Raw genomic sequence first — 23,174 nt, 5'->3', positions numbered from 1 at the left:
TGGAGCTTATTCCTCATAAGTGTTGCTGCCTTATAGTCTGTACACTCTGTCCAAGGCTAGACACATAGAACATGATGCCCTAGTATCATGATTGTCCTTTGGAGACAGCTCTGAAGCTCCAGACACATCATTGCATCAGCTCCGCACCTCTGACACAGTGTGATATAAACAGTGATTTAATTGTATAAATTGCCTCTGTACTATATTCGGAAGAGAAGAACTTCTGCTAGGATTATCCAGGAACATGGTGCATGGGACTGATATGTAGCCCTGCTGACTCTGACCACCATCCTGCAAAGGACAATAGCTTGCACTATATCAGACCAGCTCCCTGGTACATCTTACTCAAGTATATGGGTGGTTAGGCTATTGCAATGAATCTGACAAAGGTTACGCCCACCATGCTCTCAATAGTGTGGGTAGTAATAGATAGGAGTGTCCCAAAGTGCCAACTTGCTTATCTTTTTTTCCATTCTTACAATGCTGGTTACCATGCTTTGTTTCATCTGCCTAATAATCACAGTTCTTGCTTTCTGTACAAGAATATGATTGTTTCAATAAATGTTTGAAAACCCATATTTGTATTTTTCTTGGTCATGCAAAGTAACAAGGGAAGGGTAGATCTGTTTCGATCTGTTTCCACAATTTCCTTGGGAATCAGAGTAGTCATGTTTGAGGTTGCCAATGCCATCTTGTACTCTAGTAAGTTTAGGGGTTCAGATGGGCCACTGTGAGCTAGCTAGGAATTGTGTCAACTTTCCCTTATGGTATAGATGGACCAAGCCCTATATCCTAAAGTTTATGGTGACCTGATAAACAGTCCTACTTAATTCGTAGGAACCCTGTAATAAAAAAGTATCACAGAGCAGCTAGGCTTAGCTTAGAGGCAATGTGTAAGGTATGTATACAGCACTTCAAACAGGAATAAAGTGAAAATACAACACAAGAAAATTCCCACACCAATTTAAAAAAATAGCTAAATTTAATAACTAATGTGTAGCTATGCATTTTTAAAGACTTTAAGTGAAAATAGCACCCAAAGGTCAAAGTGCCACTTGTGGCTATCTGCTTGTGTGAGATCATGAGAAGGTTACAAGTTCAGGCCCACCATGATTGAGTGCAGGTTGGATACAGAGGCCAAGTTAGTCTCGCTGAAAAGGTACCTTCTCAGTCCAGTGCAAAGAATCCCATTTGCAGTGGAACAGGCTGCGAGGAGTAGTGAAGATTTGCGGATGGCTGTGGATGTGGCATGAAGATTATTATAGGCATCACAGATGGTCATTGCTGCAGTGCAAAGATCCTGTTGTCATAGTGAATGGTCGGTCCTCAGCTTCGCCGTGGCACTCCTTGCAAGCCCTCAATGTTGTAGTGCAAAGAGTCAGGGTGATGGAAGTTTTAGTTGTCGAGCTGTGCAAATGACAAGGTTTTGGCGCCTAGAGGAGGCCACATCAAGGGTCCAGGACCTGAGGAGAACCACTTTGGGGTCAGGGGTATGCTTCAGCTGGATCTGGGTGCCGGTTTAGGTGGTTGGGAGCCTGTTTTGTCCCTGTGACTCCAAACTGGAGGTCAGCAGACTAGCCATGCAGTTGCTGTGGGAATCCTGGGTGTAGTTGTAGGTCTAAGTCCCTCTGATTCAAGCAGGAGAGCAGCAATTCAGCTAAGCTGCAGTCTAGCAAGGCAGTAGTCCTGCAGAGCAGCTTTCCAGTGTTGCGTAGGCTCTCATTATCCTAATGAGACTACTGGATTTTGAGCGGCAGGGGGTCATTATGAACCCCGGCGGTTCAAACCGCCATGCCAGCGGCGGATGAAAAGACTGCTACAGGCATGGCGGGCTGAACAGCCATTTAATGAACACATGGAGGACCGCCATAGGTGGCCCTCCTCCACTGCCAGACTGCCTCTGACAGGCAGCCTGACGGTGGAAGGAATCATTATCTAACAGAGCAGCGCTGCTGCCCCTCGGATAATGATCCCTACTGCCCCCAGCCTTTCCCTGGCGGGGACTGGCAGAAGGGGTACTCCGGGGTCCCCCCTGTGACCCCCTGCACTGTCCATCCTACTGCCCCTGTGCAGTGCCCCATCGCGGAGGTCACTGCCCGATTTATGTGGAGCCGCTGGCAATGTCCCGGCCATGCATTCTGCTGGGCCAGCAGGAGGAAACAATGTTTCAACCCGCCGGCACAGCAGAATGTTCTTTATGCGGCCGGCAGGGGGGCTGGCGGTCAGTTAAATGACCGCCAGCCTAAACACGGCAGTAAACACCACCGTGTTCATAATGAGGGCCTAAATCTAATCCATTGCGGGTGACGCCTGTCACTCCAATCCAGGTTTTGCTTCGGCTAACTAGCAGTGCCTCATCTCTATCCAAGGATAGGGATGACTGGGCAGGCCGAGCACATGACATACTTGGTTTCTCAGGGAAGCCGTGGTCACTCAGGTCTCATCCGTTTCTCTCAGTTACATTTAGGCCCTCATTACAATGCTGACGGTCGGTGTTAAAGCGGCGGTAATATCGCCAACAGGCCAGCGGTAAAAATAAATGGGATCACAACCACGGTGGAAACCGCCAAAACATACAGCCACTTTAACACTCCGACCGCCATAGCGGTAGCAACAAACACTGCGGCGGTAACCGCCAACAGACAGGATGAAAGTCAATGTACCGCCCACCCCATCACAACCCGCCAGCTTTTCCAGGGTGGTACCAATGCAATCAAAAGCACAGCAGAAACAGTACTTGGAAGGGAAACCACTCACCTCTCGACACTCAACGAAGAACCAGGACGCCATGGAGCCTGAGCTGCAGGTCCTCCCCATGCTGGTCTACCTCCTCATCTACCAGGAGTACTAACTGCGGCGGTAACAACCACGGTGAGTACTGCACCTAGTACATGGGGGGGAGGAAAAAGAGAGTGACACACACAAGCAACACGCCACCCGCCTACCCCTACCCTCACCACAACACCATACACACAAACATATGCATGAACATTACATTTACACCCCATACTCCCCTGGAAGTACACAAGGACAAAAGGAATAGAGTCAAATCAGTCAGTTTTTAAATAGACAGATATACGTAAGATTTTTAAAAACTGTTTTTACAAAAATATACAATATGTACATAAGGCGGTACATTGTCCACACAAAATGTCCGTGGGCCACTGGGTCAAAACTCATGGGCCAAGCCCGCACTCGACTCCTGCCTCAATACAGAGAGAGCTCTGCAGGGGCATCAGGTCAGAAATACACAGGCACCTCTGGGGGAGGGTGAAGTGGGGTGCACCTAAGCCAGGAGATGGTAAAATGCTGCTGCTCCTGGAGGGAGCTCCATGCCCACAGCGATGTCCTAGGGGGTGCAAGGCCACAGACTCTCAAGTGGGTGGGTTGCCCACAGCGATGTCCTGAGGAGTGCAAAGCTACAGTCTCTCAAGTGGGTGGGGTGCCCACTGCTTGGTTCTGGGGAGTGCAAAGGCACAGTCTCTCAAGTGGGTGGGTTGCACACTGCTTGGTCCTGGGGAGTGCAAAGCCACAGTCTCTCAAGTGGGTGGGTTGCCCACTGCTTGGTCCTGGGGAGTGCAAAGGCACAGTCTCTCAAGTGGGTGGGTTGGCCACTGCTTGGTCCTGGGGAGTGCAAAGCCACAGTCTCTCAAGTGGGTGGGTTGCCCACTGCTTGGTCCTGGGGAGTGCAAAGCCACAGTCTCTCAAGTAGGTGGGTTGCCCACAGCGATGTCCCGGGGTGTGCAAAGCCACTGTCTCTCAAGATGGTGGGTTGCCCACTGCTTTGTCATGGGGAGTGCAAAACCACAGTCTCTCAAGTGGGTGGTTTGCCCACTGCTTGGTCCTGGAGAGTTCAAGACCACAGTCTCTCGAGTGTATGCCTTCTTCCACTGGTTCTGGAGGGGGCTTTGTGCCCAGTGTGCTTCATCTTCCTGCCAAGGATAGGGTGAGTGGATGCATTCTTCCACTGGTTTTGGAGGGGGCTTTCTGCCCAGTGTGCTTCATCCTGCGAAGGATAGGGTGAGTGGATGCCTTCTTCCACTGGTTCTGGAGGGGGCTTTGTGCCCAGTGTGCTTCATCCTGCCAAGGATAGGGTGAGTGGATGCCTTCTTCCACTGGTTCTGGAGGGGGCTTTGTGCCCAGTGTGCTTCATCCTGGCAAGGATTGGGTGAGTGGATGCATATCTCCACTGGTTCTGGAGGTGGCTTTGTGCCCAGTGTGCTACATCCTGCCAAGGATAGGGTGAGTGGATGCCTTCTTCCACTGGTTTTGGAGGGGGCTTTGTGCCCAGTGTGTTTCATCCTGCTGAGGATAGGATGAGTGGATGCAAATCTCCACTGGTTCTGGAGGGGGCTTTGTGCCCAGTGATGCAACACTTGCGGTGTGGGAGCTCACAGTCCCTCACCTGGGTGTCTGAGGCACGAGATTTGCAGGGACCAGGTTGCATGATAGTCCATAGAGGCACGGCTAGACTCCATCCGGCGACGGCTATGGCTGCAAACTGGTGGTAGTGCCGGGGCTGGAGGGGGTGCTGCCAGTGGTGGGGGGAGGTTCCAGCCCTTCTCCCGCAGCCTCGGGCGGCTGACCACTGGGGCTGCTGCTGCTGGTAGTGGTGCTACTGTCAGCGGCGCAGGTGGCAGTGCTTGCGGCAGGGCCTGTGGCGGTGCTACCGGCGGTGCAGGTGGCAGTGCTGGCCGTGGTGCAGGTGCCGGTGCTGCCAGTGGTGGAGGGAGGCTCCAGCCCTTCTCCTGCAGCCTCGGACGGCTGCCCACTGGGGCTGCTGCTGCTGACAGTAGTGGTGCTTGCTGCGGTGCAGGTGGCGGGGCTTGTGGTGGTGCTAGCGGGGGGCTGCTGGCGGTGCTGGCCGCGGTGCAGGTGGCGGTGCTGACGGTTGTGCTGGTACCCACCGGGCCTTCACCTGCAGCCTCGGATGGCTGAAGTGCCTTGGCTGGTGTTTTCTGCCCCTTCCTCACCTTGGCAGATGGTGGTGTGACCTTAGGTCTGGCAGCTGGAGTCTTTGAGGTGGCCTTGCTGGGTGGTTGTGGCTCCTTCCCCTTGCTGGATCCTGTCCCTCTCTTCACCTTGCCAGGTGGCGGAATGGCTTTTGCCTTGGCAGGGTTTGGTGGCACACTGGCTGGGATGACGGGTGCCCCATTTGAGCCTTTGATAGCTGCAGGAATCACAGCGGAGGACGATTTGGTGGCTGAGGTGCTGGGTTGGGTTCTGGCACCCTGGGACCGAGGGGAGGGCCGGGGGTGGGGGGGTGTAGGGAAGAGGTCAAAGTTGGCCAGGTAAAGCTCTTTAGGTACACTGGGGCAGGAGGAGGGAGAGGGTTCAGGAGTGGAGGAAGAGGGAGTGGTTGTAGGAGGTGTCTGTCTGCTGAGTTTGGGTGCAGGTACATGGGCTGGATGCTGTTGTGAGGTGGATGGCTGTTGGATGGGTGGGTACTTGCATTTGTGTACTGTGGGAGGAGGGGTCACAGACACAGAGGAAGAGGACACAGGGGACGTGTGCATGGATGTGGGGGTGGTGACTGCCAGGGAGGGATGTGTTGTGATGGGCGTGCTGGTGATGGAGGTAGTGGCTGAGGATGTAGTGCATGCAGGCGTGAGTGGAGATGCTACTGGTAGGGAGGTGGACGATAAGGAGGAGGGGGACACAGTGGAGGCAGTGGATGTTGGTGTGTCTGCATGGGGATGGTGTTTGTGTGAGTGCCTGTGATATGAAGTGTGGTGCTTATGGTTGCCTGAGCCACTTTTGTGTGGTGATTTGGGTGAATACTGGTCTGAAGGTGTGCTTGGGATAGGTTGAGGTTGAGGGGATTGGTACTGGGTAGAGGAAGTTGGAGGAGGGAGGCTACAGACAGGGACAATGGCTGCCATCAGTGCTGAGGCCAGAGCCTGAAATGCTCTCTGTTGGTCCGCCACGCCAGAGTGAATGCCCTCCAGGTATGCATTTGTTTGTTGCAAATGCCTCTCGACACCCTGGATGGCATTCAGTGTGGTTGACTGCCCAACAGTGAGGGATCTCAGGAAGTCAATAGCATCCTCGCTGAGGGCAGCAGGGCTGACTGGGGCAGGGCCTGAGGTGCCTGGGGCGAAGGAGTTGCCCACACTCCTGGACGAGCGGGCACGGGAAACACACTGAGGGGCTGCTGGGAGGGCGGTGCTGGTAGAGGGGGTGGCGGATGTACCTGTTGTTGGGGTGAACACAGAGGTGACCGCCACCGCAAGGGAGCTTGCATCGGAGGAAGAGTCGCTGTCTGTGGTGTCCCCTCCTGTCCCCGTCGTGGTGCTACCCTTGCCCCCGTCCCACTGGTGCCCTCACCGTCAGTGGATTCAGCCTCCAGACCCATGTGGAATGCAGCTCCCTCCATCGCCGGTGCCTCTGCTCCTCCGCCAGATGATGCTAATGCACACAAGGACAGGGTGACAAAACAAAAAGGGGTTAGAGACAGAGGATACACTTGGTCAATGTCAGCAACAACACTACAGTTGGCGTAGACAACTCACAGGGAGCAGCCATATGCACTAGGCCATGCACTACCAGTTACTAAGATAGTCACCAGCCCATGGGGTGCAATGCCTAACACCATTAGCTGCACATCTCCAACCCACATGACCCTGCCCAGTGGTAGATGCCCTCTAACACTATTGGGGGTGGAGTGCTTGAGAGCCTGCCCAACAAGGGACCTATCCTGCCATGTTCGCCCTGGCCTAGGGGCAACCACAGGCCACATCCCGCACCCAGGTAAACCTTGACGCATGCACAGTCATGAATCTGAATCTGTACTCACCCCCTTGTGGCTGCTGTAATGCCTTCAAGCACCCATCCAACTCCGGATAAGCCACTGCCAGGATGCGGAACATCAGGGGGGGTCAGGGTACGACGGGCACCCCTTCCTCGTTGGGAGGCCAGCCGCAGCTGGACCTCCGCTGTCTTCCTTCCCCAACGGCGCAGGTCCTCCCACCATTTGCGGCAGTGGGTGCTCCGCCTGTCAAAGACCCCCAGGGTCTGCACCTCCTTGGCGATGGCACGCCAAATACCCTTCTTCTGATGGGGGCTAACCTGTATGGAAAAGACAGCAGAAAAGGGAATTAGTTAACCGTCCAGACCGTCACATTCATGGCCCACCAGATCCCTCCCATCCCCTGACGCACATACATTGACCACCATACATGCAGCACCTTGGCCAGGACGCCTCAGCCCCCCCTACATGGGGCTTACACACACAGCAATCCATACGTTCATAGCCCACGCATCATGCTCACATTGTACTCACCTGTTTGCCTAGAAGACCGTAGAGTAACGTGTACTGGGGTAGGACCCCATCGACCAGTTTATCCAAATCATCCGCAGTGAAGGCAGGGGCCCGTTCCCTAGCCACATGAGCCATTGTTGCTTCCAGACACAGGTCACAGCAGCACTTGCAGTGTAGGTCCTCTCCCGTTGAAGGTCAGGTAGCAAGTGAGTGCACAGATAGAAAATGGCAGTCACGTCCACGGCGGTGCATACCGTCACTGCCGGCGTACATGATAGCCAATACAAAGTTGCGTGGCGGTCATCAACCACATACCGCAGCGGCGCACAACGCCAGCGGAATTACCTCATTTCCAGTTGTCCCTCCTCACTGGTCAGGCAGCCACCATTTCTGGGGGGCCAGGTCATGGCACCTAACTGCATCACAGCAGACATTGGCACGGCAACTGACTTTCAGATTCACATGCAGGTTCTGTAAAGGAAAAGATGCATAATTTATTTCCAATTGATGTGTGAATATGACCCTCTGCTTACCGTTTTCCTCCATAGGCTTCAGCCGCTGAGGATGAATATGAGATGGCGACATCCTCCGGTGTACAGACCCCTGGTGGACCTTGCGACAATGGAGGACAGACACATTATCCTAACCTACAGACTTGATCTTGACACAATCCAAGAACTGTGTGCCCAATTGGAGCCAGACCTAATGTCAGCTATCCGCTAGCCCACAGGTCCCGTCAGTGCTCCACTTCCTGGCAAGTGGTTCCTTCCAAACAACAGTGGCCATGGCATCAGGGATGTCTCAGCCAATGTTCTCCAACGTGTTGACCAGAGTGTTGTCAGCCCTGCCGAAACACATGCGCAGCTACATTGTATTCCCCCAGGTGGAAGATTTGACCACAGTGAAAGCTGACTTTTATGCCCTGGGACATATCCCCAACATCATTGGTGCCATTGATGGTAGACATGTAGCATTTGTCACCACCCCCCCGGAAAAATGAACAAGTGTTCAACAATAGAAAAAGCTATCACTCTATGAATGTGCAGATGGTGTGTTTGGCGGCCCAGTACATCTCCCATGTGAATGTCAAGTTTCCTGGATCTGTGCATGACAACTTTATCTTTAGGAATAGCAGCATCCCATATGTGATGGGCCAACTCCAGAGGCACCGGGTGTGGCTTATAGGTGAGCCCAAGGTCCCCACCCAGTATAAGTTAGTGTCTGGGCATGGGGTTGTTCCTAAGGGTGAGTGTGTGTCTAATAGGTATCCCTCGATATTTGCAGGTGACTCTGGTTACCCCAACCTCTCATGGCTACTGACCTCAGTGAGGAATCCCAGGACAAGGGCAGAGGAACGTTACAATGAGGCACATGGGCGAACAAGGAGGATAACTGAAAGAACGTTTGGCCTCCTGAGACGCCAGGTGCCTTTTCTGCAGGAAGATGAGCCTGGAGATGGTCTTGTGGCAGCGGTGGAGCCTGTGGACAGTGAGGAGGAGGAGGCAGAGGAAGAAGATGTGCACAACAAAAGTAATATAATACAGCAGAACTTCCAGTGACACACAGGTAAGACACTGTAACTTCACTTTGCATTTCAGTTTTCTGTTGGACTTTGTACATGGCAGCCTGATTTCCCTATGTCTATGGCCATTTACCGTACCCTTTGGCATCTCTAATTTCAGATCTCTGTGGCCCACTCTGGCTCCTGGTATGTTTACTGCTGCCCACTAAAGGTCATACAAATGTATAAATGACTGTACATATGATTTGCATTTTCCAGAATGTTGTACTATTACATAATTCAATCATTTGACAGACTCAAGATTTGTATTTGTTCCAAGGGTGTTTATTTAAGTGCTCATATGTAGAGGGGGATGTGCAATGAGCTGGGGTGATGGTGGAGGAATGTCCAGTTAGAGTCCAGTCTCTTGGTATCACAGGTGCATTGTCCAATGGGGAATAGGAAGGGGAGTAATGGCAGTTCAAGGTGGACAGGGTGACAGAGTGGGACAGAAGGGTGACAATCAGGAGAGTCTTATTTCATGGCGGGGGCCTTGGCAATGTTCTCTGGCTTCTGCCTGGCTCGCAGGGACCGTTTGCAGGGTGATTCTCCATCTGCAGGGGGTGGGGTGCTGGTGGCTTGTTGGTCCTGTGGCGGGGCCTCCTGTCCACTAGCGCCAGCAGAGGTGGAGGGCTGTTCTTCTGTGTGGCTAGTGTCAGAGTCCTGTTGTTGTGCCACTGCCTCCCTCATGGTCTTGCCCATGTCTGCCAGAACCCCTGCAATGGTGACCAGGATGGTGTAGATGTTTTTGAGGTCCTCCCTGATCCTTGGGTATTGTCTCTCCTGCAGCTGCTGGGTCTCCTGCAACTTGTACTGTATCTGGCCCATGGTCTCCTGGGAATGAGTGCCTTGTGGAGAGTCGGTTCCCTGGGCCTATCCTCCCCCTGTTGCACAGCATTCCTCCCAGTTTCCCTGTTGTCCTGTGTCTCTGTCACCTGAACCGTGTGCCCACTGCCACTGACCCCAAGTCCCTGGTTGTCCTGTGTCTGTGGGGTTGCCTGGGTTCCCTGTAGTGGTGGACACACTGCTGATTGACGTGTCCTGGGGACAGTGGTATGGTCCCGCTGGGTGGGTGCTGTGCTGGTGTTTCCTGAGGGGGGAGGCTCTGTGGTGGGTTGGGACTGTGGCAGGGTAACCGACTGTCCAGAGGTCCCTGATGGGCCAGGTTGGTCATCATGATCCAGGCGTGCAGAGCTGCTGTCATCACTGTGGGCCTCCTCTGGGGGGGACTGGATGTTGGTGGCAACTCCTCTCTGGTGACGTTGAGTAGGGGTCCTGTAGGGATGAAAATGCAGTGTTATTGTACGTGCATGAGCCATTTTGTGCATGGGCTTGTTTCCCTGTATGGTTGGGATAGCCCTGGCAGCTTAGGCTTGTGTGCGTGGTGATTTTGTGCGCTAGGTGATTCTCTCTAATGGGCATGCTGTGGTGATGGGTGTCCATGCAGGTCTATGATGGGGTCCATGAATTGGTGTTACATGCAGGGCTTGGTTTTGGGATGAGTGGGTTGTGATAATGGGGTAAATGTGAGGTGGTGGAGTTATGGAGGTGAGGGTAGGGGTAGGAGTTTTTGATGGCTCGCAGGTAGGGTGGGGGATATAGTAGTAAAGATTTGACTTACCAGAGTCCAGTCCTCCTGCTACTGCTGCGAGGCCCTCAGGATGCATGATCGCCAAAACTTGCTCCTCCCATATTGTTAGTTGCGGGGAAGGGGGTGGGGGTCCACCGCCAGTCCTCTGTACAGCTACCTGGTGTCTTGCAACCACGGAATGCACCTTCCCCCGTAGGTCGTTCTATCTCTTCCTGATGTCATCCCTTGCTCTTGGATGCCGTTTACCCTGTCTACGATCCGCTGCCATAGCTCCATCTCCCTTGCAATGGACGTCTGCTGCACCTGTGATCCGAATAGCTCTGGCTCTACCTGGATGATTTCCTCCACCATGACCCTTAGCTCCTCCTCTGAAAACCTGGAGGGTCTTTGGGGTGCCATGGATCTGGTGTAATTGGTATGTGTGAGGATGTGTGGGGTGATGTGGTGTGGTGTGTGCTATGAGGTGCGTGGATGGTGTATGGGTGATGGGTTCTGTGGCTCAGATTGAGTGGGTGCTCCTGGCTTGTCTCTCTCTCTGTTGGCAATCTTTTTTTTTCATTGAAAGGGTTGTGGGTAATGTGGGTGTGTGTTTTATAGTGGTCTGAGTGTGTGGGTGTGGTGTGTGTATGTGTTTCAGATGTGTGTAGTTTGAATTGTCCAATGTGGTGTAGTTTTGTAAGTGTGTGTGTATTTTGAGCGCAGTGGTGTGTACCGCCAATGGTTTCCAGCGGTTGAAAGACCGTCGTGGTGATTTGTGGGTCCTGATACTGTGGGCGTATTCCTGTTGGCGTAACGGTGTGGGTTTTGGTACCGCCAGTGTATCACTGACCTTTGGTCTGGCGGACTTGTGTGGGTTTCTGTATTGTGGCATATTTCTCAGTGTGGGTCATAATACCCGTAGCGGAATACCACCGCAGTCACGGTATGTTGACGCCCGTCAGCACAGCAGAAGGCGGCATTTACCGCCAGGGTTGTAATGAGGGCCTTAGTCTCATATATATATGACGAACATAGGCAGTATATGTTTGAATAATGAGTTTACTAAAACGACCGCGTCTTACATAGCAAAACGTGAGCTGCAATAACCAGGACAACACAACATGACAGTATTAAAATTGTGATGAGAAGAGTGAAGCATAAGAATAACACTATCATATTGTCACTATTGCCAATAGACTAACTCCTACGTAAGCTATGATAGAGCACAGCATGTTAAGCTCTAATTCTGCCCTTCAGGTTCCTCTGGGAAGACTTCATCCCCCATACCTGAGCAAAGGCCTTCAGTCTGCATTAACATCTGTAGCGAAGCATTCAGCAATCAGCATACAGTCGTGGTTCTCTGGCTGGAATCGCCCTCTCACGTGTATTGGACAAGGAAGTGTTTTTAAAACAACACAGGTGATGTTCTTGGAACATGTCCCTACGTAAGGATATGTGTTTTCTACGAATGTAGGAGACTAAACTTCTACCACGTTCACTGGCAATGTACCATGCTGTAGCCTTGGAAGAAGCACAGAGTGATCAAGAATGTCTTGTTTGAGAACAGAGTGCTGGCCTAGTCAAAAACAGTTAGATAAACAGAAAATAAAACAAGACTGTAAAAGTGGCCATTGTAACAATAATAAAATGAAGCCGAATAAAATATATCTAGGTTAAGGTGCACAGCAGCTTGGCCTAGTGTGTTAGAATAACGTGCATGGAGCTATGGCTAAAATGGCTACACAACTTCAGCAGAGTGACTGTCCTTTCAGCAACACAGCAGTCCTCCTTCTTGGCAGTCTCCACAGGTCCAAAACTGTACATAACAGTTCCTGTCGGATGTCCAAGATTTATACGCAGTGCTTTCTTTGAAATGGTAGAAGCTTCTAGAGGTTTCCCTTTGAAGTCAACAGGCTTCATGACTGTCCTGCTCTGGCTCCAGACTAACTACAGGGGGCATGAAGCCCTTTGTGTTGATGCTGGACGCAGCCTATTCAAGTGTAGGTAGTGCTGTGCCCAGCTCCTTCCTCACATCCTGCCAGTGATGGCCCATCCAGGCATACATAAGCTCTATGTTGTGTGTGGCTGTCTCGGAGGAATACACAAAGCCCAACTACAAACTACACCCAGTCATGTGAGACAGGCCCTAAGGGGGTCATTCTGACCCTGGCGGCCGGTGACCGCCAGGGTCACCGACCACGGGAGCACCGCCAACAGGCTGGCGGTGCTCCCTCGAGCATTCTGACCGCGGCGGTTCAGCCGCGGTCAGAAACGGAAAGTCGGCGGTCTCCCGCCGACTTTCCGCTGCTCGGGTGAATCCTCCATGGCTGCGGAGCGCGCTCCGCAGCCATGGGGATTCTGACACCCCCTACCGCCATCCTGTTCCTGGCGGGTCTCCCGCCAGGAACAGGATGGCGGTAGGGGGTGCCGCGGGGCCCCTGCAGTGCCCATGCCAATGGCATGGACACTGCAGGGGCCCCCGTAAGAGGGCCCCACAAAGTATTTCAGTGTCTGCAAAGCAGACACTGAAATACGCGACGGGTGCAACAGCACCCGTCGCACCTTCCCACTACGCCGGCTCCATTCGGAGCCGGCGTCCTCGTGGGAAGGTAGATTTGCCCTGGGCTGGCGGGCTGCCTTTTGGCGGCCGCCCGCCAGCCCAGGGCAAATCTCAAAATACCCTCCGCGGTCTTGTGACCGCGGAGCGGTATTTTGTCGGGGGAACATTGGCGGGCGGCCTCCGCCGCCCGCCAATGTTAGAATCACCCCCTAAATGGCTAAGGCAGGCAAATGGTAACTTTCTGAAAGTGACATGTTACAAAATTGTAATTTAAAATCTGACTTTACCATAAGATAGGGATCTTTATTAGAATTCGGAAATTTGGAAATTACAGCTTATTTTATGTAATAAGATAACTTCAGTGTTGTCCACTGGGAGAGGCAGGCCTTGCAGTAGTGAAAAACTAATTAAGAGTTTTCACTATCAGAAAACATAAAACTAAAATATACAATCTAACTTTTCAAATACAGGGAGTGCAGAATTATTAGGCAAATGAGTATTTTGACCACATCATACTCTTCATGCATGTTGTCTTACTCCAAGCTGTATAGGCTCGAAAGCCTACTACCAATTAAGCATATTAGGTGATGTGCATCTCTGTAATGAGAAGGGGTGTGGTCTAATGACATCAACACCCTATATCAGGTGTGCATAATTATTAGGCAACTTCCTTTCCTTTGGCAAAATGGGTCAAAAGAAGGACTTGACAGGCTCAGAAAAGTCAAAAATAGAGAGATATCTTGCAGAGGGATGCAGCACTCTTAAAATTGCAAAGCTTCTGAAGCGTGATCATCGAACAATCAAGCGTTTCATTCAAAATAGTCAACAGGGTCGCAAGAAGCGTGTGGAAAAACCAAGGCGCAAAATAACTGCCCATGAACTGAGAAAAGTCAAGCGTGCAGCTGCCACGATGCCACTTGCCACCAGTTTGGCCATATTTCAGAGCTGCAACATCACTGGAGTGCCCAAAAGCACAAGGTGTGCAATACTCAGAGACATGGCCAAGGTAAGAAAGGCTGAAAGACGACCACCACTGAACAAGACACACAAGCTGAAACGTCAAGACTGGGCCAAGAAATATCTCAAGACTGATTTTTCTAAGGTTTTATGGACTGTTGAAATGAGAGTGAGTCTTGATGGGCCAGATGGATGGGCCCGTGGCTGGATTGGTAAAAGGCAGAGAGCTCCAGTCCGACTCAGACGCCAGCAAGGTGGAGGTGGAGTACAGGTTTGGGCTGGTATCATCAAAGATGAGCTTGTGGGGCCTTTTCGGGTTGAGGATGGAGTCAAGCTCAACTCCCAGTCCTACTGCCAGTTCCTGGAAGACACCTTCTTCAAGCAGTGGTACAGGAAGAAGTCTGCATCCTTCAAGAAAAACATGATTTTCATGCAGGACAATGCTACATCACACGCGTCCAAGTACTCCACAGCGTGGCTGGCAAGAAAGGGTATAAAAGAAGGAAATCTAATGACATGGCCTCCTTGTTCACCTGATCTGAACCCCATTGAGAACCTGTGGTCCATCATCAAATGTGAGATGTACAAGGAGGGAAAACAGTACACCTCTCTGAACAGTGTCTGGGAGGCTGTGGTTGCTGCTGCACGCAATGTTGATGGTGAACAGATCAAAACACTGACAGAATCCATGGATGGCAGGCTTTTGAGTGTCCTTGCAAAGAAAGGTGGCTATATTGGTCACTGATTTGTTTTTGTTTTGTTTTTGAATGTCAGAAATGTATATTTGTGAATGTTGAGATGTTATATTGGTTTCACTAGTAATAATAAATAATTGAAATGGGTATATATTTGTTTTTTGTTAAGTTGCCTAATAATTATGCACAGTAATAGTCACCTGCACACACAGATATCCCCCTAACATAGCTAAAACTAAAAACAAACTAAAAACTACTTCCAAAAATATTCAGCTTTGATATTTATGAGTTTTTTGGGTTCATTGAGAACATGGTTGTTGTTCAATAATAAAATTAATCCTCAAAAATACAACTTGCCTAATAATTCTGCACTCCCTGTATATTTCACCCTGGGCTGTTTAGAGCCTAATCTAGGTTGAAATGGTAGTTTAAACCTGCAAACACAGGCTTCAATGACAGGCCTTAGACATGTTTCAAGGGCTTCTTAAGTGGGTGGCACAACCAGTGCTGAAGGCCACTAGTAGCATTTAAGTTACAGGCCCCAGACAAAGAGCCACCTTACTGGGGACCAATAAGTAAATTAAAAATGCCAATTGTGTTTAAGGCATTTCTACCATGTTTTAAGGAGAGAGCACTTTTGTACTGTTGAGCAGTGGTAAAGAGTGCAGAGTTTTAAAGCCAGCAAAAACGAAGCAAGCAAAACAGTAGGGTTGAAGGCAAAAAGTTAGGAGAGAACCACGGCAAGGATGCCAGGTCTAATATATAGTGTAGTGAAAAGACAGCTAACAATGACTGAATTGTGATTTCTACAATAAGAAGTAGTTTAAAAATGGTTTATGTGAAAATATAGGGCCATATTTACTAAATTTCCATGCAGTGCAGCACAACAACCAAAGCATTTCCTCTCATCTTTGCTCAGTTTAGGCTTGCTTATCGTCACACACACCCTTGCACCATAGTGCAAGAGGAACACGTGATATCTAGCATAGGATTTGTACTGGAAGGGTGCCCTTTCAGGAGAAAATACTATTTCTAGATGTAGCTTAAACCATTTCCACGCTTGTTTGTCTGCTGTGCAATATAGCACACATGTATATTTTGAAACGTTAGGAGAAATGAAAGCTTTTCTTCCACAGTCAACCATCCACTAGAAGGTGTAATTCTTTGGCAAAAAGCCCAGTCTACCTTTTTTAGTAGGTAGAGCTTTGTGTCAAAACCCATGGATGGGTGAATGGGAACGACCATGTACCACTCATGGGACACCTTCTTGATGAAAAGAAGCACAATGCAGGTATAGTACTACGTTGCAGTACTTTCCAGCTACTTTCCAGCAACAAAACAGTTTTGCACTGGAAATGAAATTCTAACTTTATACTTTGCACCAGTGTGCACAACAGGAACTGGTTACATCTAAGCTGATATGACTTGTGACATTGATGCAGGAACAGTAACAATAGAAGCTGAAACACCTGGAGAAATTACAGTAATGGCTGCATCAGCAGGTGTAGCTGCAATTAAAAGAGTTCAGAGTAGTCCACTAATCTGAGCTGCAGTCAGGTCAACAGTGGTTGTGGTAAATGTACTGCTAGATGTAGTGGTACTATCTGAATCTAATGATGAATTAACAGAAGGCAGTGAGTGTGAGGCAACAGAGCATCCAAAGGATCATCAACAGAATCACTATCAATACCGCATTTGTCTGCAGACATTTGCATTTCCCTGCTTCTGATTCTATTTAGGTTTTTCTGTTGTCAATTTTGGGTACATACTAGCTCCCTCAACTATACAGTTCCTCCTTCTTTGCTGTTCTTCTTCCCATTTAGTGTCAGCGTAATATCGCAGTGCTCTCTTTGCTCTATTTTGATATTTTCCTCCCTCTTTTTCATGTTCTGCACACTGCAAAGCATGTAAGGTTTCATATTGTCCAGGTCTGGGGGATGGTTTCATGTCATATAAATATTTCCCTCACATTCTCAATAACCGTCAAGTCAATAGTGCCCTTTTATGGAAACCTTAATGCTCCCTCTTGTGCCACTGATGAAGCCACAGACATGCATAAAGCCCTACACTTGTCCTCATGGACAGGGGATTGCACATCACCCCTTACTAAATCTCCAAGAACTGTGAAACATTTAGGGGGTGATTCTGACCCCGGCGTTCACGGACCGCCGGGGCCAGGGTCGGCGGGAGCACCGCCAACAGGCTGGCGGTGCCCCGCAGGGCATTCTGACCGCGGCGGTTTGGCCGCGGTCAGAAAGGGAAAACGGGCGGTCTCCCGCCGGTTTTCCGCTGCCCTATTGAATCCTCCATGGCCGCCATGGGGATTCTGACACCCCATACCGCCATCCTGTTCCTGGCGGTTCTCTCGCCAGGAACAGGATGGCGGTATGGGGTGTCGCGGGGCCCCTGGGGGCCCCTGCAGTGCCCATGCCAATGGCATGGGCACTGCAGGGGCCCCCGTAAGAGGGCCCCAAAAAGAATTTCAGTGTCTGCTTTGCAGACACTGAAATTCGCGACGGGTGCAACTGCACCCGTCGCACCTTCCCACTCCGCCGGCTCAATTCTGAGCCGGTGTCCTCGTGGGAAGGGTTTTTTGCACTGGGCTGGCGGGCGGCCTTTTGGCCGTCGCCCGCCAGCCCAGTGCAAAAGCCAAAATACCCTCAGCGGTCTTTCGACCGCGGAGCGGTATTTTGGAGGGGGGAAGTCTGGCGGGCGGCCTCCGCCGCCCGCCAGACTCAGAATGACCCCCTTAATGATTACAACAGTTCAACAATAAAATGAGCAAATTCAAATCAAATGTTCAATAGTTTGTTCAAATCACAATTCAATACAGGTTAAATACAGATCAATATTCATACCTATTCTTAGTACGTGAGGGCACATAGAAGGAGCACATATATATCAATGTCCTAAGAGGTTTGAAGGCCTTCTTTTCATCCAATGCTATGAAGCTATTTACAGTAGCCTTGAGGTGAAAAGAAGAAGTAGCCTTTTGGTAGCACATTGAAAGCGACAAAACTTCAGGCTGCTGATAACTGGTGATGTTATTACAAAACGTATTGATATTAATTTTATTGACATCAGAAGGATGAATGGCTGAGTCTGTCCCTCTGGAATTCAAAGTTTTGACTCTGCAGTTTACAATAATCATTCTAGCTCCTTAACTGTCCTACAAACAAGAAGGACTTCCTTCAACCCCCTATAGCAATCTTGATAGTATTATCCCAATCACATTTGTAAGAGCACACTGAGAGTCTCAAGGCGATATGTAATAAAAGTAGGAATTGCAATTTCCTATTTGCTATTCTTACTGAATCACAGTTTCTAATGTAAGAAAATGTACAAGTTTTGAAAAGCGATTCCTAGAGGATCGCAAATTGACCTCCCTCATGAATATTAATGAGGTAGGTCACAGTTTATGAAACATTAGGATTCAAAGCCATCACAGCCATCTGTGTTTGCTCTTTAATAATGCAATCTTTATTTTTTTTAAACTGCAACCCCTTTTCCTTCAAAGAAATCAGGATGCGTTTAAAATACTAGAAAATTAAACTATTACGTTTCATTTTGTAAGAGTAGACAGTGGTCCGTGGGACCACTGCCTGCTCTTAAAAAGTATTTCTGTTTACATTCTCGAAGAGAAAGAGATCCTTTGAAGAACCCTTATCATTTGCAAATTGTTACGACTACATTTTAGAAATCGTGGTGGGTGATAATGGATTCCTTCAGGATAACTGTTGCAATGTAGATTATAAATACAACTACTCATCTGACCGGGATCCGAGCCACAGCAAGTGTCCACAGACTAGGCATACTCCAGGACTTTACAGGCATCACTCCGGCCGGAGCAGGTAAGACTTGTTTATGGACCCCTGGAAACTCACTGTTGACAGCACTGTGCCGATGGGACACGGACTGCTAGTAGGGCACTGCGTGGATGTTGCCAGCAGTGAAAGGGAATAACCACTATTGCTAATGCGAAGAGTGAGTGGGACAGGGAATTGCCATTAAAACACTAGAGACCTGTTGCAAAGGCAATTGTGTTATTGTTTGTGAATGTCATATTTTTCCTTTGTGTGATTATCAGTAGAAATAAAATGCTTCTTTTCTTCCTAACAGTGAGTATTTGGCTGCCTATGTCCACTAATCTATATCCACTCCTCCCTCCGGAGGGAGCTTTGAACTGCTCGAACACATCTACTACTGAGACCCAAACCCAAGTGCAGAAAGGGTACTTGGCCAAGTTGTTCAGAATCTATAGCAGGCCAGGCCCTAGAACATCAGGAGTAAAAGGCCTCAACCCCTCCCCCCACTTTTGGGCCCAGAAGCCCTTGCATGCCTCGTGTCCCTCTGAACGAGGTTCCGGTAGTCACAAAACTGGTATATCAGTGCATTTTGAAGCCAAGTCAAAGGTGCATTGTGCGAGTTATGAGCAAGGCTCCCAGTTTTATGGTATTTATTTTTTTACATTTCCAAATGTAAGTATCCATATTTATTTTCTGGCCATCTTATTGGTATTTAGCCATATTTATTTTGTGTTTTGAGTATAAATGGAGCTTTAATTGTATATTTCCACATTCATTTAATTATTAGATGTGCACTCATGCATGGATGACTGTCACATTTTAGCAAATTTAGCAGCCACATACAACAAAACACTACACCCACAGGTGCATATTGTTGTTATACTACAAATGTATGTTAACATATTCCTGTACATAAGGAATTCTCACCCTATTCTTTTAACTTCTCTTACTGTCTACGTTCACGTTTGCCTGGAATTCATGAAAGACAGCATGTAGAGTCTCTCACAAGGGGCGCAATTTTCAGTATGTTTCCACTTTTAAAAATAAATACAGACAAGAAACATATTGGGCTCTGTTTGTATTTATCCGTACAAATCAGTAAAAACGGAAAACTGTGAGCCTTAGTTATGAGACTGCCTTACTAGTGGTGCATAGTACAGGTCACGATTGAGGTGCATTGCGGAAAATTGCTTGGAGTGGGGTGGCTGCGAATAGTTTAGGTTGGAATAATTGTGAATTATTAGTGTCATCCTAAAATCTTCAAAGTGAGATACTAGTGCAAGAGGAAAGCCAAAGCGGGAGGAGAAATTGTAAGAGGTCTGTGATTGCTTTATCAGCGGAAAAGTGGTGAATTTACAAATTAGTACAAGTTTTGAATCACATCTGACAAACGTTGTGCCTTCCTACAGCCGCACAATTAATGCAAATTCTTGCAAATTCTTGCAAAGATATTGACTTTCCATCCCCAAATTATTTTTCTCTGCAAAGGTACCTTTTTCTCAGTGCAAACAGTACTTTGCACTGCTTTACTCCTCTTAGCATCAAGGAAGGCATTACTTGAATTTTACTTGGGTGGATCTGCACAAGCACCCATACTTTTTTAACAGAAAGCCTGATCTACAAAGACGTGCTTTTCATCAAAAACTAATACCCTCTTGACACAGGACCCTACAAGGCGAAATGTTTTAATTTACCAAACATTCCATACATTCCACGTCACAGCACACATTTGATGTGTGGCATATTTCAGAAACAATATGCTTTCACTACAAATCCTGCGCTAGTAATTTAATTGACTATAAATATGGCTCTGGGCTTCTTTCTTCCCTTGCACAATGGAAGGGGTCTGAAAGGCTCTGAAAGGAACTACTTTGTGGGTGGCTGTGCTCCTTGTGAAAGACCAGAACACTGTTGCTCACAATGAAGTTAGCTAATTGGTGAAATTAAAATGTGAATGATCTATGCTAAATTGGATAGAATTAAAATGTGATTTACTCAATAACACACCAACGGATGAAGATGGCTGGCTGAAAGCAGCTGTAAATAGGTATAATATATATACAATTTTAGTAAAACCAAAAAGTGTTGGCTAATGTCAGACCTAAAAGAGGGCAGGAAGAACCTCACCTATGGTATGAAAATACCTTGTGCATGTGTATGTGGGTGAAGATATGCACCTTTACCTAGGAAGATCGGGGAGTAGTAGACATGAATAGATAAAAGCGCTGTGTGTTCATTGGAGGCGGGGCAGGAGCCCTTTAAAACTCGTTCGCGCTCCCGCCGTCGCGGGAAGCGCTGTGTGTTCATTGGAGGCGGGGCAGGAGCCCTTTAAAACTCGTTCGCTCTCCCGCCGTCGCGGGAAGCGCTGTGTGTTCATTGGAGGCGGGGCAGGAGCCCTTTAAAACTCGTTCGCGCTCCCGCCGTCGCGGGAAGCGCTGTGTGTTCAATAGAGGCGGGGCAGGAGCCCTTTAAAACTCGTTCGCGCTCCCGCAGCGCGGGACGCGCGCGGGCGGCGCCCGGGCAAAGCCCGGGCCAAGGGCGGGCCCGTCCTGCACCCGTCCAGCAGCTGACAGAGGCTGGGCTGGGCCACCCCCCTAACATCTATCTCCCAAGAAGGCCATATTGTACTCAGTCCCTTTTGTTATTTCCAACTCTGTCTCCCCAGTCAGCTGCTCCATTTAATCTGACACCTTATCATTTAACCTTGCACCTACACTAACACCAGATGGGCAAAAGGAAAGCAATAGAGGCAGGGGCCGGGGCAGTACTAAAAGCCAAGCGAAAAAGGCATAAGCATGCAGCTAGCAACTGCGTTATGGATAGAATCGACTCTCTCCTGGGCGAATGCAACAGAATACTAACTAGCCCCCAGGGAAACATTTCTATTGCAACTGGGGAGGGGCCCACTTCAACTAGCAGGAAGGAAGGTTCCATGAAAATCGCTGAGATTTTCGTGAAACGTGGGCAACAAGTTACTGACACTACAGGGGTGGGTGAAAGTAGGAACGTTATCACCCATGCGGCCCCCTCCCTAGCAGAAGACCTACCACTTGCCACCAACGATTCCATCCAGCTCAGTAACCGCTTCAATCCCCTAACCAACCTCCCTGAATCACGCGACGACATCAACCCAGACACCCTGGCAGATGGGCCAGCAGCAACCAACACGCACTCTCCTCATGTAACCCCACAGCATATCGAATACATACAAGCTCTAAGGAAGGAAGTCACAGAACTCAAGCATATGGTTAACTCATTACTTGCAATAGTAAAACAGCTAACCCACGCAAATAACACGACCACCAGTAACCTTGCCCAAAATCCAATCCTATCAGGCATCAAAACAAACTCGCCCAACTCCTCTGCTTCTTGCCACGCTGGCCCTCACCCTACCAAAGAAAAGACCATGAACTCCCACCAGACTCCCCTCTTCCACAATTTAGGCATAGGAAATTCACTAGACATCTATCATAATACCCTCAAACCCATGAGCAACACCGCCTCAAAATACTCTACGCAACCTGCCACGGACCAGTCCCATTTAGGTAATATAGTTCTAATGGTTAACGTTCCCAAGTTAACCACATTGGCGCGCAAGGAAGGGGTAGACTCTATCAAAAACAAGGCAATCCACTGGATTCGCCATGTTAGAGGCTGCCGATCCATAATACGTGAGGACCTAATTAACGTAGTACGACGGCCAGACCCGGGAACTCACTTTGATATCCTAAAACTGACACTCAAGAACAGGACCATGGCGAACAATCTGGTGTCCCTAGACGCAAGAACAAGCCCACCTGCACACTCACGCATCCAGTTTAAACAGCCCAGGTCACCTACGCTCCACGAGGAATGCCCGAGTTACCACCCGGCAGAAAACCTATCCCCTCTTGGTAAACATGATTGACTCACAGCCCCACCTAAAATCTATGCAGGCAAACCTTGCAACCTTCCAACATCTATCACCCCCAGATCCTCCTTTTACCCCACCACTGTCTGTCCATGTATTCACCCCCCTACCCATGACACCGAGACCATTTCCGGCTCACCGAGCAATCATGACAACAATGCTCCACCCATCTTGCAGGCACATTGCCCACCAAACCTAGAGCTGCTGTCTAGGCCCGCAAGCATCTCCTTGATCAGGACCAGGCCTGTTCCAACAGAGGAACATCACCAACCACCACAAGCCTCACGGGCAAACATTGGTATCAACCCATCTCTGCTCCCTCAGCCACATCTGCCAAACCAACCCCCGACAGCCAACTTCACAAACCCCGGGCATTTAGGCAGGACAACTCAGTCACAATCTGGGGTACGACTTGTCTCATGGAACGTGGCAGGTCTGAAATCTATTCTTCCCCTTCCATCCTTCTCCTCATTTATTGACGAACATGACATATGTCTCCTACAGGAAACATGGTCACTCGACCCACTCTTCCGAACAGGCTACTCAAATTTCCACATCCCCGCTGTGGCCAGCACAAGAGGCAGGCCCTCAGGGGGTCTGACCATCTGGATCAAAACATCGCTTAGCTGCCATATATCACAGCTACCTACCGCCTCTCCCGACCTGTTAGGCCTTCGTCTATCCTTTGGGCCTGACTCTGTGGTGAACATCTTTAATATCTACGCTCGAGGGGTCAGGGGGGGTCAAGTCTCCAAAACCCTCTGCGCCCTCGTAGCCCTCTTACAAAATTATCCCCGCCATCATAAAACCATCGTGGCTGGGGACTTCAACGTCACATTCGAACCCCTTGACTG

General features: G+C 49.4%; 1 protein-coding gene across 1 annotated transcript in view; it reads left to right on the top strand.

Annotated features, from left to right (window-relative positions):
• The window catches only part of P2RX1 (purinergic receptor P2X 1), a 450,021-nt gene that overhangs the window by 177,739 nt on the left and 249,108 nt on the right, over positions 1–23,174 (top strand). The gene's annotated exons all lie outside the window — the stretch shown is intronic.

The sequence above is a fragment of the Pleurodeles waltl genome, chromosome 3_2, assembly GCF_031143425.1.
Source record: "Pleurodeles waltl isolate 20211129_DDA chromosome 3_2, aPleWal1.hap1.20221129, whole genome shotgun sequence".
Taxonomy (NCBI): domain Eukaryota; kingdom Metazoa; phylum Chordata; class Amphibia; order Caudata; family Salamandridae; genus Pleurodeles; species Pleurodeles waltl.
The sequence above is the reverse complement of the archived record's forward strand: the minus strand, read 5'-3'. Positions and strand labels throughout refer to the sequence as shown.